The sequence below is a fragment of the Xenopus laevis genome, chromosome 8L, assembly GCF_017654675.1.
Source record: "Xenopus laevis strain J_2021 chromosome 8L, Xenopus_laevis_v10.1, whole genome shotgun sequence".
Classification (NCBI taxonomy): Eukaryota; Metazoa; Chordata; class Amphibia; order Anura; family Pipidae; genus Xenopus; species Xenopus laevis.
Window position 1 is genome coordinate 76511390 of NC_054385.1, and position 19312 is coordinate 76530701.

The following is a 19312-nucleotide window of genomic DNA, read 5'->3' on the forward strand; positions in this document are numbered from 1 at the left end:
AAGGAAATTATGCCTACTCACCAGACCCAAATTGGTCTAAAGTACATCACAGACAACAGCAAATGGTGCAATAAAATGTATTGATATAAAAAACAGTCTACTATACAGGCTACTCACAATATTTCCAAAAGTGTCTTAGCATGTAGTACAATATTCAACCTGTAGTAGTTTTAACTCAACGCATTCCGCGTGTTATCTGTCATGCTTCCTCAGGAGCAGCTGAATAAAGTGTAACCCCAAAACAACTCTTTAAATCACCAAATACTGTATATGTTCCAAACAGACATGCCAACTACCCAAGTGTGGGCAGAAGTGAATATCAATTGTAATGTGCATACATATTTGAGCCAAATGGATGTCAGGGCAGAAGTTCCATCCGGAAGCACCCTTCGGAACACACATGCCTGGGCGCTGGATCCACTCAGTGATAGCTACTAAACAGCTGCCTTGTTATGGAAACTCTCACTGTGCAACTAAGCACAGTTACTAAAGTGGCATGCACATTGGATGGCCACTGTGATATTGCTTATGCACACAACTTAAAGGGGTGGTTCACCTTTACATTAAAGGACCAGTAACATCAAAAAAATAAATAAAAACATTTGTTAGTATACAAATCAAAAAATAAACACCAAGACAAATAAAACTTTAAAATTGCAAAGCCTTTATTAAGAAATAACTTACTGAAACTCCACTTCCGCTCCTGTTCAAAAAAGGCGACAAAGCGGCCATCCATTGTGCGGCGCTGGATTTCTCCTCCTTGGTTATCCCTCATGTTGTACTGACAGCGCGTGAAGCGGCTGCACCTCGATGTGGAACAGTTGTAGGTGCTGCGTCAGAAGGGTGATCAGCTTGGATAGCACATCCTTATTCCTTAGGAAGAGGCCCAGCTGTGGCAGTCACTGGTATCCCAGAGCGGGGGCTGTTGTGAGTCTTTGTCCGTACAGGGCATAGGGTGAGTAGTAGTGTCCCGTGGCTGCTGGCATTGGCACTGCCGCACCTCCTGAGGGTAGGGGACTTTTGGAGTATGGATAGTAGTGATTGCTGCTGAGTCCCAAGGGGTGGTGGTGTGGGCTGCACAAAGAAAGTCGGCTCGGGGATATCACATTTGCATGTAACCATAGCAGCGGTGATAGGGCTAGAAGTTGCAGACTTGCCTGTGCGGATTCTGGATTCCGTGTTCCTAGTGCTGCCTGTCCACTATTCATCTCTCCGGAATCCGCACAGGCAAGTCTGCAGCTTCTAGCCATCTCACCACTGGGTTGGTGGTGTGGACTGCGGAAGGAAAGTCGGCTCAGGGAAAATCCTATAGGAGGTATGTGCATGTGACAGGCCATAGCAGCGGTGAGAGGGCTAGAAGCTGCAGACTTGCCTGTGCGGATTCCGTGTTCCTAGCACCGCCTGTCCACCCTTCACCCCTCGTACCGGCAGGAGGAGAAATCCACCGCCACAAAATGGATGGTCGCCCTGTTGCCTTTTCTGAACAGGAGCGGAAGTGGAGTTTCGGTAAGTTATTTCTTAATAAAGGCGTTGCAATTTAAACGTTTTATTTGTCTTGGTGTTTATTTTTTGATGTGTACTAACACATTTTTTAAAAAAATGTTTTGATGTTACTGGTCCTTTAACTTTTAGTATGCTATAGAATGGCTAATACTAAGTAACATTTCAATTGGTCTTCATTCTTTATCTTTCATAGTTTTTAAATTATTTGCCTTCTTCTCTTTCCAGCTTTCAAATGGGGGTCACTGACTCCATCTAAGAACAAATGCTCTGTAAGGATATAAAGAATAAATGTATTGTTATTACTACTTTTTAATACTCATCTTTCTATTCAGTCCCTCTCCTATTCATATTCCAGTCTCTTATGCAAATCAGTACATGATCGCTAGGGTAATTTGGACCCTATCAACCAGATGGCTGAAATTGCAAACTGGAGAGCTGCTGAATAAAAAGATAAATATATATCTACTAACAGTTAGTTTATTCAAAATATAATACCAATAATACAATATTAAGCGGATTATATAATAAAACTCAAATTTATCTCATATTTTTAGTAAACCAAACTTGACCAAACTCCCATCCACGGGGCAGCGTTGCTAGCATTACTTTGCTAGCGTTACTTTGCTAGTGTTTGTCATTTTCGTTACTGCGCAAATTCAATAACGAACGCTGGCGTAGTTTCGCTAGTGTTACTTCGCACCCTTACGCCTGGCGAAGTTTCGCTAGCGACGTAACTACGCAAATTCACTTACTTGCGCAGTGTACTGAACGCTACCTTTTACGCTAGACTTCCTTCGCCACCTCAGACCTGGCGAAGCGCAATAGAGTAGAGTAGAGTAGTACTCTGGGCAAAATAAAATTTTTATTTGATGATTTGAAGGTTTTCTAGGCATTTGTAGTGCTGATACGTATTCCTCCATTGAAATTTGAATTTGGCGCCATATGCAAATTAGCCTTCGCTAGCGTAACTTCGCTTTACGTAGCGAATCAACGCTATCGCAACTTCGCAACCTTACGCAACCCCTGTGCGCAACTTCGGATTTTAGTGAATTTGCGGAGCGCTGGCGAAACTACGCCTGGCGAAGTGCGGCGAAGCGCGGCGAAGTTGCGCCTAGCGCAACTACGAATGTTAGTGAATTTGCCATGATTTTATCTTATTTATCAATTAAATAATAAAAGTCAGGTTGGGGAAAAACTCAATAAAATCAACCAAAAAGCCGAAATTGTACTAATTCGAATCACTCGATTTTTTCAGGTTATTGAAAACCCTGAATTTTTTGAATTATCGGATGTAACCCAGTGCAGATCACGATATCTTCAAATTGTAAAAGGGACTTCTATCATTGACTTATACATGACCTCAACAGGTTTAAGATGGTGGATTTTCAGATTCAGACTTTTTGCAGCTTTGGGATATAATAAATCTTGAAAAAATCTAGGGTTTTTTTGCCTCTAAAAATTCTAGTTTTTGCCCAAAAAACCTCAACCAGAAAAATTGAGTTTAGTAAATAACTCCCTAATAGTATAAATGCCCTCAAATAACTAACATTTTAAATCTAATATTGAAACATTATACAACTTTGGCTATAAATTTACAATATAAATACATATATAAAAAAATACAGATATACTAAAATTCTTTATCCAATATAACTATAATGGGTTTTAAAATAGAGAGTTAAAACTTATGATTAAACCACAAATTCATGAAGAGAAGGGAACCTGATAAAGAGCAAAGGATGGTTCAAAAGGGGGAAGAATGACACAGGGAAGGAGGGCTTAATAATCTGGCTAATAGGCGTCCAAATCAATGTCAAAGTTGAGACCAACCAGTTGCATTGTATTAAGTTTGAAAATATAAAAGGTCTCTTGTTGTCTCAACTTGATATATCTGGACCCATCCTTTATGTTGGGATTGGATCAAGTGGTGTCTAACAACTCTGTCATTGCAAAGGTGTAAGTACTAGAACACCTGTGTAATAATGGCCATGTTATTATCTCATTTAATAAAAAATGTTTAGGTTACTATTCTATAGCATTGTTTCAAACCATAGTTTATTGAAGGACCACCCTTTGGAATCATTAATCAGCACTGGGTATTGCATCTCTGGAACAGAAGAAAGATGATGTCATTTCAGTATTTAAAAAAGAATTACAATTTCAACTTGACAATTATAGGACTATTTAACATCTCTAGTGAAGTTTTGGTAAGGGAGCCATTCAAGATTATGTTCTGTAGACCACCCTTATAAGTAGTCATCAGCAGGACAGATCACATGAAACAAATTTACTTACTTGTTATTATTTAAGTAGGACCTTGAAAGTGGGGTCATATTAGATATTGTCTTATTGTATTTTGCCAAAGCTTGTGACACAGTACAATACAATATAAATGTGTATACAGTAGAAATGCTTGCTATATAAACTACATACGTTCTGTTGGTCGTGGTAGTGCTGTTTGTACTGTACATGAATTATCAACTTGCTAAAAGTACATGTACAACAGGTATCTGTGACTGATGCATGCTTTTTATTTTAGTAGGGTGCTTGGTGAGGTGTTGCAGGGATCTGTATTGGATGCTCTTTTATTTAATGTGTTTATTAATTATTTGGGGAAGGACATTGTAATTAAACAAATCACACCTAGAGGCCCATTTATTAAACCTCAAATTTATCTGGTCACGGTTTTAAAGAGGACAAAATGTTTTTGTGAAAAGAAACTCACATTTTTAGAGATTTTTTATACCTCTACATTATACTTGAAAGCTGCTAAAAATCCAAATTCAAACATACTCCATCTCAAACCTATCGAGGTCATGTAGAAGTCAATGGCATGTATGTCCCTGAAGTTGTTTCTTGACAATGTGATCTGCACTGGATAATCTGATAAAGTCAGGGTTTTCATCCGATAATCCCAAAAAATAGAGTTTTTGCAGCGACAATTCGATAAAGTCGAGGCACTTTGGTGGCTATGTTTTTTGCTCTGATTTTCTCAAGAAAAATTATTAATAAATGAGTTCAATTCATGGATGGGAGTTTGGTCGACTTTGTTTTGATAAAAAACTTAGATTAATGCGAGTTTTAGTAAATAACCCCCATAATGATCTATACAGAACAGTTTGTGGCATAAAATAAATGTGCATGTCAGTACAGAAGGTTCATTCAAGTCATTTTCAAGCCAAAGATGCATTGCTCTATTAATGTGTTGTCTTGATATAACCTACAAATTGCAAAGTGCAAATATTGTTCCTTTAAGTATCCATGACTTTCCCTATGGCAAAGACTCTTTCGCTATTTCAAGGACGTTTGAATGAGATTCACATACAGTATACCGCTACTGCTTTGAAAAGTGCACAAAATGTTAAATTTATCCTGACTTATGCATGGTGGAGCTTGTACCTGAACTTCATATCCATGTAATAACCCATCCGTGAACTCTGACGGTGACCCTGATGTGGCAGTGAACATTTTGTAACAAGAGACTTGTATTTAATTAACATTCACCCATTCGGAAATAGAACTCTGATACTTTTACAGCCCTTTCTAATTATAATGGTAGAAGTGATATTTTGTCATACAATATAGTACAATTCTTTTTAAATAACTGACAGCTAATGAACATTTTAATCTGTTTATATTGTGTATAGTTCCATTTCTACCAGTACAAAGGCACAGATGTTTATGCAACAAACTCAGAAGCATCTGTTGGGCAATTGTTTGGGATTAGAACCTGCTTTCACTAATGCATTTCATCCAAAAAAAATAATGGTCACTTATACTGTATAAACATGTTAACTGTTCATTTTTTAAAAAATATATAATTTGGAGACATAAAGGAGTTACGTGTTTTTCAGCTACAATTTTGTCTTTTCTTTCTGAAACTCAAATAATGCTTATATCCCTCAGTTTATGCAACGGGAAAAAACTTTGATTTGCATTTGCAAATCTAAGATATAAAGTTGTTGAATGACAATATGGTCGCAGCAACCACTAAAGAAAGAGTAAATATCTCAAGGCTCAATATACTAAAATGAAAATGGTTTGGAGGCAGGGGTTGTGTAAGACTACAGTTTGCCCATGTTTTGGTTTTCTGGGCTTTTCTGGCCTTCTTTGTCATTTCATGTGCAAATTGATTTTTAAGTACTTAAAGGTAAGGGCACGGGTATTAAACTTAGTTGTTATAAGCAATGACAATAAGCAGCAGAAAGGGATAACAATGAACTGTACGCTATTTAATGAGGGTATAGCTTCAAAAGATGAGAAGTAATATTTTATTTTTGCAAAGCACTGACCCTATGTAGAATATTCAACTCAGTTTTGGCCTCATGTACTCAAAAGGGTTATTACTAAAATAGAGAAAGACTTAAGAATAGTTCCTAAGCTAATAAAGGGTATGGGATGTCTCCATTATAAAGAAAGGCTGACAAAGTTGGGATTGATAATGTGAAGAAAGTGTTTATGAGCCTTATTTATAATTATCTCTCTGCTGCATTATTTGCCATACAAAATGAAAAATATAATAGTTGAGCCAATAGTCCCTTTAGTTGGAATATGGTTAACATAATGTCTATTGCTATGGGCACATCAGGTTTGATGGCCCAGTGTTGCTGAATAAAATATCATTTGTTTGGAGTGCAGTCCCCCCCCCCTTGCGGATGGGGACTGCCAAGAGACACGCACCCAGACAAAGTTTGTCTGAGTGGGGAGAGGGCAGGAGCAGCAGAGCATATCAAAGGTTGAGCTTGGAGTAACCCAAACACTTTTTTCTATGGTTTGTGTAAGTACCCACCTATATTTGTGTATAAATGATCACTGGTGATTAAAATGTGCCAGCTAGGTATTAATGGATGCTTCATGTCAAGCATATGCTGTTCACTTTCATGTTTTGGGTGACTGAAATGGAGAAGAGTCAAAAACGTATTCAGTTTTTTTCTATACAATTGTAGGATCATTCGTTTTAAGTAAAATCAGATATTATTTTTGATTTCTCATAACACTCTATTAAAAACATTTGCAGTTATTCAAAACATACAGAGAGACAGTAGTGAGTTCTAGATTAGTCTTCCATCATTCAAAACAACACTACATCACTACATATATTACTTAAAGTCTCAAACAAAAGGCCATTTACCCAAACATTCAATCACCACAATCAGAACAGTGGGGATATCATAGAAACACAATGACTGTTTAGAACTATTTTGTTTACTGTACTTTGTCTTTTGTCAGCTTGCCATCCTTCTGTGGCATATGTAAAAAGGTTTTATTGTAGTAATACACGAGATTGCCAGACCACAGAAACCTCCAAACATATCTGATGAAGAAATATTTATGCTTTTGGAAGCTGACGAATTTGCAACATTCCTAATGAGCATTTATGGTTATTGGTAAAAACCACATCTAAGTAACAGATTTCAGTGGTTTCTGATGCTAACATGTTGATGAGTCCATGAAAAAGTCATGCTTGTCACAATAAAATTATCTCAGTGTGCAATTTATTTGGTCCTCTGTGAGTTCTGTTTCCTATTAACCCTTCTATATGGATTAGATAACAAAGAGTGGAGAGGAAACATTATGTGACCATAATTAGGAAGTTTTAAAAAAGTGTTTTGATTATATGATATTACATGCATTTGTTCAGAATTTACTCTCAATATCGGGTAAAAAGAAATTAAATCAGTTATACATTTACTTTTTTGATAGTTTGAGACATGATACACAGGGTATTACTTATTATGCCATTATAATATCCCTTTCTTTCATATTCCACAAATCCTTACTATTAATTTTATAGTTCACTATATACTATCCTCTGTATAACTTGTTAGGTCTCATTTCAAAGACCAGTTTTTGCATTGTCAGGTCCAATTGTTTGAATCTGTATATGTGTTTCTACTTACTGTTGGTCCAACTACTCACGCTAAATACAGATTGAGAGTAACTATCAAGAGTGATGTTCTAAAACAACACCATAAAGAAATAATATTAGTATGACTGGGATTATGGATATGGGTGAGTGGGATTACATGTATTAGTGGTATTATGCATATTAGTGAGTGGGATTACAAGTATGACTGGGATTACAAGTATGACTCGGATTACATGTATGAGTGAATGGGATTATGTGTATGTGTGGGATTATACATGTGAGTGAGTGGGATTACATATATGTACTCACCTACTCATACAATTATAATCCTACTCATACATGTACTCCCACTCACTTATATAAATATAATACCACTCACTCACATGTATAATCCCACACATGATTGTAATCCCATTCACTAATTGCACATATGTTCACCACCCAAGACACCCAATTTGCTACTGCATATACCCCTTTATTTGCCAGCGCCATCACATTAACATTTTTGTTGGAAAAACTGTAATTCAAGTTTCTATAACTTAAAAAAAGTTCTTGTAGAAGACAATTGTAGTTGTATATTCAAAAGTCAAGCTATTTTTCCATTTCAGTTTTCAAAATCAATTTGAAATATGGCAGATTTGTTAAACACATTTTGGGAATTTTAAACTCAAGTTTTTTGCATTCTAAAAAACTAATTTTGATATAGCTGCCACCCTATGTTCGCTTTAAATATGAGGAAAGGTTGGGGTTGCTTTCTATGGAGAAAAGGTGCTTGCAAATAGATAAGATCACTCTTTGCATGTGCAATTTAAGACATTATAGACAGATGGGGGGGATCTTTTATAAAGTAGGAAAGTACCAGATGCCAGCCCTTTATATTTGGGAAACTGTAATTTTCTTAAGATCTGTTCTGGAGAGCAAGGAACTATGCATGTGGGTGTTAACGGTGGGGCAGGGTGCCAAGTGTGAAAAACATGGCAACTCCATTTTTCGCGCTTTACATCCGGTTATGGTTTCTATTCAATTTAAGCATTAATAAAGTTATTTAAAATATTTTTAAAAGTTTTCATAGTTATATTTGGTACCAGATGGTATAATAGTTATTAGTTAATTTTACTTGATTAATGGCTTTATTGGGACAAAGTCTTGTAAAAATGTGTGCATCCCTAAAACACCCCTTGTCTCAAAAGTACATTTGTATTTCTCCCATGGGTAAAATCTCTAAAATAGTGTCATTATCTTATCCTAATGATATAATACATTATACACCAAGCAAGGAAGGTCCTATGGTAACCACCATAGCTGCCAGTGCCTAAGGTAAAAGAATATTTGTTCTAACTCTGTGCTGTCTTTTAGCTGAGTGCATTCAATGGATATGATTCCCTGAGGACATTATTTAGCAACAATTATAAGGCCAATAAACCAGTAATTGGTGCTAATATCAAAAGCAACCCAGCACCCCAAGGCCCAAGACCAACATCATTCAATCTTTTGGCCAGTTACTTAACTGTAGTGGGACCAGCATTTGCACAAATACATTCAAGTCAGAAATGAATCAGAAATCTAACTCTACTATTAATTCTATTGGTACTTAAACTTTTGCTTTCTTTGAACATTTTCATGTTTGCAAGACTACATACAGTATCAATATCATTCTTATTATTATTACTACTACTACTACAATGACAAATAATAATAGTGATTTGAAAATTATTAAACAAGTGATTTTCAAAAGATAAAAGTTTGCCCACAAGCAACCATAAACTGCATTTTGACTTAATTTCTGCGTAAGGAGTGAAATGCATAAACATTTATTTTTCAAGAAGCAGAAACCCTCAGCAAAGCCAGCAAAACAAATACGTTGCAGGTGCTGAAATCTGTCATTTCTGGTAGCAGGAAATTCTAGCTCGATAATATTGATGATATAGTGGAAATAGCAATGTATCATGGTTAGGCTCAGGAGCATGGCTAACTCATATTCAAGGTGAGACCTCTTTTTCATTATGGACATTACAAGTAATACTTTCCAAATCTAAGTCGCAAGTAGCTTATTACATCCCTCATCCTTTTTTTGCTTGAGGGCCAAACATCCAGAGCTGCTGAGTGAAATCTGGAACCACTCAGCTGTGACAGGCAAAGAAGGTCATATTCACTGCAGTTATATGTTAAACAGTGACGAAAGGAATCCAAAGAGCCAAACAGTAGCCAAAGTGCATGCAATAATTTTTAATCAAACTCAGCACACAAAATAAGAAGAGAAAGGAGGTCATTGCTGAAAGATTTCATTCATTGTGAATGTCCCTTTGTTAATGCTGCTATAGCCATCAGGATAATATAACATTTAAATTAAAGATCTGTAAAAAAATACATGTAAATTGGGTTCAGCTACACATGCTTATTCAAAATGTTTTTTTTTTAATTTTTAAAGGACTGAAAGTTGACACTTTTGTGGTTCTTTATAATAATGTGCAGATCAGGTAATGCATACACACCTGCAATTTGTTCCTGACACTACCTACAGCATAACTGAGCTGTATTTGTTAATAAAAATCACAAAATTCACTATGTTTCCTACCTTACTAAATTTGCCCAGACATTATTTTCCCACATCTGCACTTACTTTTGGTCATGTTGCCACAATTACTGATCTTATTTCAATGGTCATTTGATATCCCATTGTTGTTAATTATAATTATCTCTGGGTAGTAATGGGCGAAAAATTTCACCATTGTTGAATTTGCGGTAAATTTGTTTGCGAAACTGATGCAAAAATTTGTGGCTTGTTCTCGTGTGTAAAAAAAAATACGTACGTTAAACAAACCTGACGCACACGTCAAAAAAAACGATACACATGTCAGAAAAAATCTAAGTGTGTTGCAAACCAGTTTCGGGAATTTTTCGGTGTTTCGCAAATTATTTGGCGAAGTGAAACACAGCAGATTCACCCATCACTATCTCTACGGCAAATAGGGTCAAACTCACATTTTTTGCATACACATAAAGTAAATATGGCATAATGTATACTCTACCCTGGGACATAATTACTTATAGAGAAACTCTCTGTAGTATTTTATATTGTATGATTTACTTAGACTTTGCTAAAGCATTTGATATAGTGCCACACAGAAGGTTACTGGTCAAATTAAGGAATGTTGGCCTGGAACAACCTGTAGTATTTGTTCCTGGAAAGGGAACTGGCTAAAAGATAGATTACAAAGAGTGGTTTTAAAGGGAAGAGTTTCTAATTGGACTTGTGTTATTAGCAGAGTTCCGCAGGACTCTGTACTTTATCCTTTGCCTTTCAACTTATTTATTAATGACCTGGAGGTGGGCATTGAAAGTACTGTTTCTATTTTTCAATTTTTTTGCTTGACAAAGGGGTTTAACCCCGAAATGTTGCACTTTCTGCTAATAAATACTCAAGAGCTTGTCCCTGCTTGCACCAGCCTTCGAGTGCCAGTGATTCCTGTTTCTAAGTTTATTTGGAGGGTGCTGACCCCTCCATCAACATGCACCAGTCATCCATTTTGTAGGCCAGGGTTTGTGAACGGAGCCTTCTTTCCGACAAAATTGGGCAGAACCATAGGTTCCATGCAGGATGCTGCCACTTTGCAGAGTGATTTGACTAAGTTAGAAAACTGGCCAGCAAACTTAACTTAAATTATGAGGGTAGACTGTCAAGGTTGGGGTTGTTTTCTCTCATAAAAAGGTGCTTGCGAGGGGACATGATTACACTTTACAAGTACATTAGAGGACATTATAGACAAATAGCAGGGGCTTCTCTACCCATAAAGTGGATCACCGCACCAGAGGCCAACCCTTTAGACTACAGGAAAATAACTTTCATTTGAAGAAACGTTTCTTTAAGGTGGTTCTTTACATCGAGGTCGGTGAGATTGTGGAATGCCCAGCCGGGTGATGTTGTGATGGCTGATTCTGTTAATGCTTTTAAGAGTGGCTTGGATGATTTCTTGGACAGACATAATATCAAAGGCTATTGTGATACTAAACTCTATAATTAGTATAGATATGGGTATATATAATTGATTTGAAAGTATGGAGGGGTGTGTGTATGAATGCTGGGTTTCATTTGGAGGGTTTGAACTTGATGGACTTTTTTCAACCTGATTTAATTATGCAACTATGTAGCTATGTATTGGTGTAACCTGTTCCATGGGAACTGAGCTGATAAGACCCACCAAGAAGGAACCCTTAATGCCAATTTTGCAGAGGCACTGTACTGTTAAATCCCATTTTCTCAGTTTCCCGATATGATATTCCACATAGAGTTCCAAAGTTCACCTGATTGCCAATACCTGATTCTATACTTAGTGTGATCCTATTCTAAGGAAGTTTTACAAGAAAGGCTTACACAGGTATAGCATTAAAAGCATATAAGAATAAAAGAGACCTTGTAACTACTGGGGGGGGGGCTATATGGAGCACAGTGAGACTGATAAAGAGCTCTTCTCCTGAAAGTCTTTCTTGCCTTCTCAGTACAAAATTATGCATGGGACCCTTTATAGACTTCTCTGTCTAGAAAATAGTGAGTAGTAGAGAAACTTCTCTACCAGTGACACAATCTGATGAGGAAGGAAAGGAACACATCAGCATTACATTGAGGGCATATTAACCTTAACATCATTGTTGTCATAAGTTATATTGGTTTAGAACTAAATTATGAATTCTAATTATGTATAGGAGAAAAGAAGAAAAGTATCCCTGTCTTCTTAATCAGAAAAATTACAAAAGAGTATATATTATCACTGTGTGATTTGTTTTCAGTTAAACCATTAGGTCACGTGATCCAATATCTATAATTTTATTGATATTGGATCACGTGACCTAATGGTTTAACTGAAAACAAATCACACAGTGATAATATATACTCTTTTGTAATTTTTCTGATTAAGAAGACGGGGATACTTTTCTTCTTTTCTCCTATACAAAATTAAATACTGACGGAAGTCAGATCCCCTCCTTTTAGTCAATTTTATATATCTGAAGTTAGATCATTCCTTTTTTATTGGAATTCTAATTATGCAGACATGCATTCCTTAACTTTGAGGAACTCACATCAGACTCTTTTTAAAGCATATGTATAGAAAACTAACTGCACTTTTTCCATCTTTCAAATTGTATATAACTTTAAATGAGTTCTTAAATATGATACATATTGGCTTTTGGACCTTTTCCAATGTATTTTGTGAAAAAATTAGTACATTCACAAATCATAACATCTTGTATCATGTATAAAAATACAATAAGTCAAAATAATAAAATACAATTGCTTAATTAAGATGTTGTAACAGACAATGTCCAAACTATGGTTGTCCATAGTACAATGAGGTGGGAGAAGTAGAATCAGAGGTAGCATGACTTCACCCCCCCCCAATTTACTAATGGGTCCAGGATACCATGAACAGGTTTTTGTTGATGTTTTTAACAGTGGAATCAGTCAGTGCAGCCCAAAATATTTAAGAAGTGCACATCTAAAACAGGTTTCAGGGTCAGTACTTTTATATATAAGCAATATAACAAATTTAGGTTACACAAAACACAAAAGGTCATAATAATTTTTGTGCACATTTCTCATTTTAATTAAACTGATCTCCAGAGTTATTTGCTATATATAAGTCTCAAACCAACCTTAGACATTAATGTGGTGCACAACTGTACTTCTACTGCAGCATTGGGTAATTACTTGATATTGATTTCTCCAATGGAATCTGTCATTGGTGGTTCCCACAGGGTCAAAAGAAATGTTATTATTTGTTGAGCTTCTTGATACCACATGTCAAGACTGTGACTTCTGTAAAGATTCAGATTGAAAAATCCCCATGAAATGAACAACAATAGCGAGGGATGTTTTCATGCTTTTATTAGAACCTGTATGGTTTTACTACATTCAAATAACTTCTTATGTTTCAGCAACAATGCTCCTACTTATGAATTCAGTATTTTTCTTAAAAATACAGACCTCTCCACTTAAAACTGACAAGACTGTACAGTCGTTATATATTAGTAACTTTAAATTGTAAAGCTTTATTTACTTCTTCACAATGCTTTACAGGAAATAGTTTCTGGCTACATGTTTTAAAATCCCACTGAGCCACTGGTACAAAATAAACCAGAGCATATTCTAAGGACTAGTCTGACAAGATACAGATATATTGGGCTCTATTTAGAATGGTGCAAGATGTTTAACAAAAGTGACAATAGTGAGGCTAGATGAGTCTGAATCATATGTGTGCAATGCAAAAAGATTAGAAAAGAGAATGATGTACAAAAGTTTATTAAGCATCAGTTTCCTGGCTGGAAGGAGTATTATTGTTATTGTGGACAAATATGGGGAACATACCACCTCTCTCTCAAGGCCACCGTTGTCATATGTAATCAGGTAATTTAAAAAATACCACTGAAAATGGTCATAGTTCGCCTTTACTAGTATATATATGGGATGCCTTATCAAGAAACCTTTTATCCAAAAAGTTCTGAATTACAGGAAGGCCATCTCCCATAGACTTTTTTTTAAAAAACATAAGTTTACTTCAAGTCTTCTATTACTCCATAGCAATCAATCAGTTGTTTGCTTTTTAAATGGAAGATTAGAAAACATTGCCTGTTGACTGGCAGACTTTGAACCTGTCATTACAATGAGGGTAATGGAAAAAATGCATAATACTTTTTTCCACTCAGCATGTAATATTTCCTTAGCACATATGAGTGTTTATTTAATGTAACCCACAAAGGTATTTAGCTACTCATCTAAAAAAATTCTAGTGTGTTTGAAAACTGCAGTGTAATAACTGTCCAATAAATAATATAAAATTGCAAAATTTAATTTCCATGCATAATTTTGCCTATTTTTATTCTACTCCTGACCCCAATTAATTTCTGAAAATACAGATATTATAAACCACTTTGTAAAGAAAGTAATGCAAACAACAAGCCTTTGTTTGACTTGTTTTCCTTCTTTAAACGTTATAGTCACAGTCTAAATATTCTTTTGTGCTCCTGCTACACATCATGCAATATTTACATCACCATTCAGCTTTTATCTTTATTAAATATTGTATGTTAAAAAAATATATATATTTGGATATTTATATAAAATATAGCTGAACAGTTCAGAAACAAAAAGTAATGGTACAAATAACAAGCTAAGTAACATATTTAACATTTCGGTGTAAAAATAAAAAAACTGTGTAAAAAGATATCCTGTGCAAAATATTTCTATTAAAGTTAGTCGCCAACATGTAATCTATAAAGGCTGGAGTGAACGGATGTCTAACAGAAGAGAACACAATAGAACAGATCTTCCTGCTTTGTAGTTCTCTAATCTTTTAGTTAGTCAGCAACTTGAAGGGGGGCCAAATGGGACATAAATGTTCAGTAAGTTTGCTTTTGATTCTCTTTTTTTGTAACTTATATTTTATTTCACATCAAAAAAGAAAATACAAGGCAGTAGCACGTTCGGTACAGTCATTACAGAGGAAGCATACGGAACAGTACAAGGTCTCAGATACATATTCACGTCCACTGTTTATTCTCACAGACCATACTAGATATGCTAGGCAGTGTCTGTACCGATTGACATTAAAGCAATTGTATAAAAATAATACAGTAGAAAAGAAAAAGAAGAAAAGACAGAAAGAGACCAACTAGAGAAAGAGGGTCAGAGGCCAGTAAGGGGGGGGGGGGGTCCTAGTTCGCTAAATGCAATTGATATTGCTAAACTGTTTACGAGCTAAGTTCCATGCAGAGTGGAATTCGAGAGTAGTTCCCACGGAGACCAGATCTTGAGATATAAAGGGACTTTATTTTGCAGTCTAGCCAAGTTATATTCATATTGCCTGATAGTATTAACCCGTCGTTTGACTTCTTGTATGGAGGGAATAGAGGATGTTCTCCATTTGGCCGCAACGGAGATGCGGGCAGCTGAAAGTATCTGGTTAGCCAATTTCTGAGTGTGTTTTGGGAGACGCTTATAAGGTTTCCCCAAGAGTACATGCAGTATGCATTTATCTAAAGTATGGCGGGTCACCTGATTTAACAGGAGTATAACGTCATCCCAGAATGACAAAATTTGAGGACAAAACCAGAAAATGTGGGGCAAGGTCCCCCGGTGCCCGCATTCCCTCCAACAGTTAGGGGAAGTATCCGGGAATAACCGGTGGAGCTTGACTGGTGTGTGGTACCAGAACATTAAAATTTTAAAGATATTTTCTTGTTGCCTGACACATGTAATCCCGCGTTTAGTATTATCCCAAATCGCTTCCCATTCCTTGGCATCAATCGTCCGCCCCACACAGTCGTCCCATTTTGGCATATAGCTGTGCCTATTTCCCGTGCCTGGGGAAGGGTTAATCAGTAGTTTATAAATGAAAGAGATTAGACCTTTTTGGGGTAATCCCTGAACTGCTAGACGTTCAAAGGGGGTGAGCTGTTCGTCCCTCTGCGGTACCAGTAGTGGGGTACAGTAGTGTCTCAACTGGAAATACTCGTACCATGAGAGTGGGAGATCTGGTGCCCTATCCATGAGTGCCTCCCTCGTGGGGAAGGTGCCAATGGCTTGTGAGGTCAGATCCCGTAGAGTGAAAAAAGGGGCATCTTTCCAGTGTTGTACATATTGTAGGGTCAAAGCTGGTTGGAACTGAGGGTTACCCAGATGGGAAAGTAAGAGGGAGGGATTGGAGGCCAGCCTATGTTTGAATCTCAACTTCCACCAAAGTTTCAAAGTAAGGTCTGTAGCCTTAAGCATCGGCACTGGAGGTCTACCTTTACCAGAGCTGGACCAAAGCCATGCATTAGGATGATAGGGTCGGAAGTGGTGTGTTTCAATATTTGCCCATACAATGTCGGAGGACCATCGGGACCACGCCAACACCTGATGAATTTGAGCTGCCTCATAGTAAAGCCTAAGCCGGGGCACCCCCATACCACCCATCTGAACCGGGGTTGTTAAGGTATGTCTATTGATTCGGTGTCTCTTTTTTCCCCATACAAAAACATGAAATAGTGCCTGGACCTCCTTTAACATCGTCTGGGGAACAGGGATGGGTAGGGTCTCAAAGAGGTAAAGAAATTTAGGGAGGATAGACATCTTGAGAGAGGCTATCTTACCCATCCAAGATATAGAGTAACCAGTCCACTTCTGAAGTGTAGATTTTGTCTCCTGGACCAAGGGTGGGAAGTTGTATCGGAAAAGATCATTGTATCTAGGCGCGATCTTTACTCCTAGATGGGTAATATAGTCTGTCTTCCAATTGTATTTGAAAGTGGCCTGCAGTGCTGCTAAGGATGGAGCAGGGATAATTAAGGGAAGAGCTTCAGTCTTAGTCACATTAATTTTATACCCAGAGAGAGTGCCATATGTGTCTAACAGCTTATGTAGGGATGGAAGGGACACATGTGGGTTGGTTATCGTTAAGAGCACATCATCCGCAAAGAGAGCGATTTTGTGGTGGTCAGGACCTAGGTCAGGTGCTATATAAGGCCTGTAAGGCCTGGAGAAAAGGCCCAGTTAAGTGAAGGTGGCGGAGAAGGGTAAAAAGATATGTCCAGTCTAGGCGGTCAAACGCCTTTTCGGCGTCCAAACTCAGTACCAGTGCTTGCCTTTTTTGCACTTCCAGTACGTTGAGTAAGTTAATTACTCGTCTTGTATTGTCCCCTGCCTGGCGGCCTAGTACAAAACCCACTTGATCCGGATGGATCAGCTTGGGTAGAAGGGGGGCTAGGCGGTTAGCTAAAAGTTTGGAAAATAGCTTCAAATCGGTATTCAAAAGAGCGATAGGCCTATAATTGGTGCATACCGTTGGGTCTTTACCGTCCTTAGGGATTAGGGTGAGAAACGAAGTTAAATCCGTAGGAGGGATCGGGGTTCCCTGCAGGTAGCTATTATATAGTTTGATAAGATAAGGTAAAAGGGTGAGGCGAAAGTGTTTATAGTATTGATAGGGCAACCCATCAGGGCCTGGGGCTTTGTTATTAGGTAGAGTCTTGAGTGTGGCCAAGACCTCGTCCTGCGTAATTTCAGCGTTAAGTGTGTCCAAATCAGCGTCCTGAAATTTAGGTAAATTTGCGTGGTGTAAAAAATCTGATAGTGACGGGGGGGGGGTGGCGAGGAGCCCGAAGGTTGGCCTTGTCTCAAATTGTATAAGGTAGAGTAGTAATTATGAAATTGCGCAGCTATATGGTCTGGATTATGCATGTGCCTGAGTCATCCCTGAGCGCTGCAATGGTGGATCGGACTTTTAAGTCTTTCAATTTGCGAGCTAGGATGGTGTGTTGTTTGTCACCTTTCTCATAATAAGTTTGCCTAGTCCAGAGCAGTGCCTTTTCGACTACAGTTTCTTTCTGGATTCGGAGTTGGCTACGAGTTTGGATAATCTGTTCGAGTAGTGTTTCAGAGGGGTTGTCGTTATATAAAGATTCTAAGGCACTTAACTGGGATAGTAGGTCGTGTTGTAGTTGCATGTGTCGTTTTTTTCTAGCAGAAGATAGAGCTATAAAGTGACCTCTCATAGTAGCCTTATGTGCTTCCCACAGGGTGGTCAAAGACTGGACAGAGCTTTCATTCATAGCAAAGTACTCTCGTATCAGAGTTTCCATTTCGCTAAATGTATCTGGGTCATTCAAAATAGTTTTGTTGAGTCTCCAATGAGCTATTTTGGGTGGAGTGGTATGTAAGTCAAGGGTCAGTATAACCGGAGAGTGGTCTGACCATGTAATTGCCGCAATGTCTGCAGTATAGTGAAGTCTAAGGCAGGGTTGCGAAACAAGAAAATAGTCTAGACGTGTGTGTACTTTGTGCATTGCTGAATAAAATGTGTATTGACGGCCTCGAGGGTGGTCTATGCGCCAGGAATCGAATAAGGCTTCCTTATGTAGTAATTGTCGGAATTCTTTAGATAGAGTGTGGGCATTTCTATCTGATGAAGGCGTTGATCTGTCTATAGATTGGGTAGCAGAGATGTTGAAATCACCCCCAACAACTTTATAGGGAGCAGTGGAGGCAGAAATTTTGTTAAGCAAGTTTTTGAGAAACCTTATTTGGCCCCGATTAGGTGCATAGACATTTGCAATGAGAAGGGGGGTGTTGGAAATGGTACCCTCCAATATAATATAGCGTCCATTGGGGTCGCTAGTGACCTGTGTGACTTGTAACGGGCAAACTTTATGTACAATGATGGCCACCCCTGCCTTTTTGGTAGTAGCTGATGCATAATAACCCGTTGGATAATACTTAGACTGCAATTTAGGCGGCTTGTCTTGAGAGAAATGAGTCTCCTGTATTAGAGCAATGTCTGTTTTGTGGAGCCTCAGTTCTCGCAGGGCCAAGTATCGCTTAGCAATAGTGTTAAGACCTTTACAATTAAGACTTGTAAAAACAACCATTAGTGCAATAGGTAGGAAGCATAATATCACACTGAGAGCAAAGGAAAAATATACAACCCAGTAGCCTCGTAGGAGAGAAGCAGTGCGTGGAGACCGGGGCGCAATGCACCATCAGCTGACAATGGTCGGCAGACATGTCGCCATATCGAAGGGTGCCTGGAAAAATATGGCAGCAGATGGGTCCTCTGTATAGACTAGGCTCGGCAGGGAAGTCACTGACCGGAGGGAACAAACAGTTAGTGCATAAAACATTAACAGCAGCAAAAAATCCGCACTCGGCCCATAGAGCCATCAATAGAGAAGTAGGACGTTGAGTTAACTGGGAGATAACTGGGTAGGAAAAAACACAGAGAGAAAAAAAAAAAATAGAGAAAAAAAAGGGGGAAGAGGTAGTCTCAGTAACAAACCTAAACACCCATAACAAAATGGGTGACAGGTATACAAACCCTCAAGAGCGGATAATGCAGAAAATGTGGTAACGGCAGCCTTCAATCTGGTTTGGAGGGGTTGCATCGACGATCCAGGGAGGAGGATGGAAGC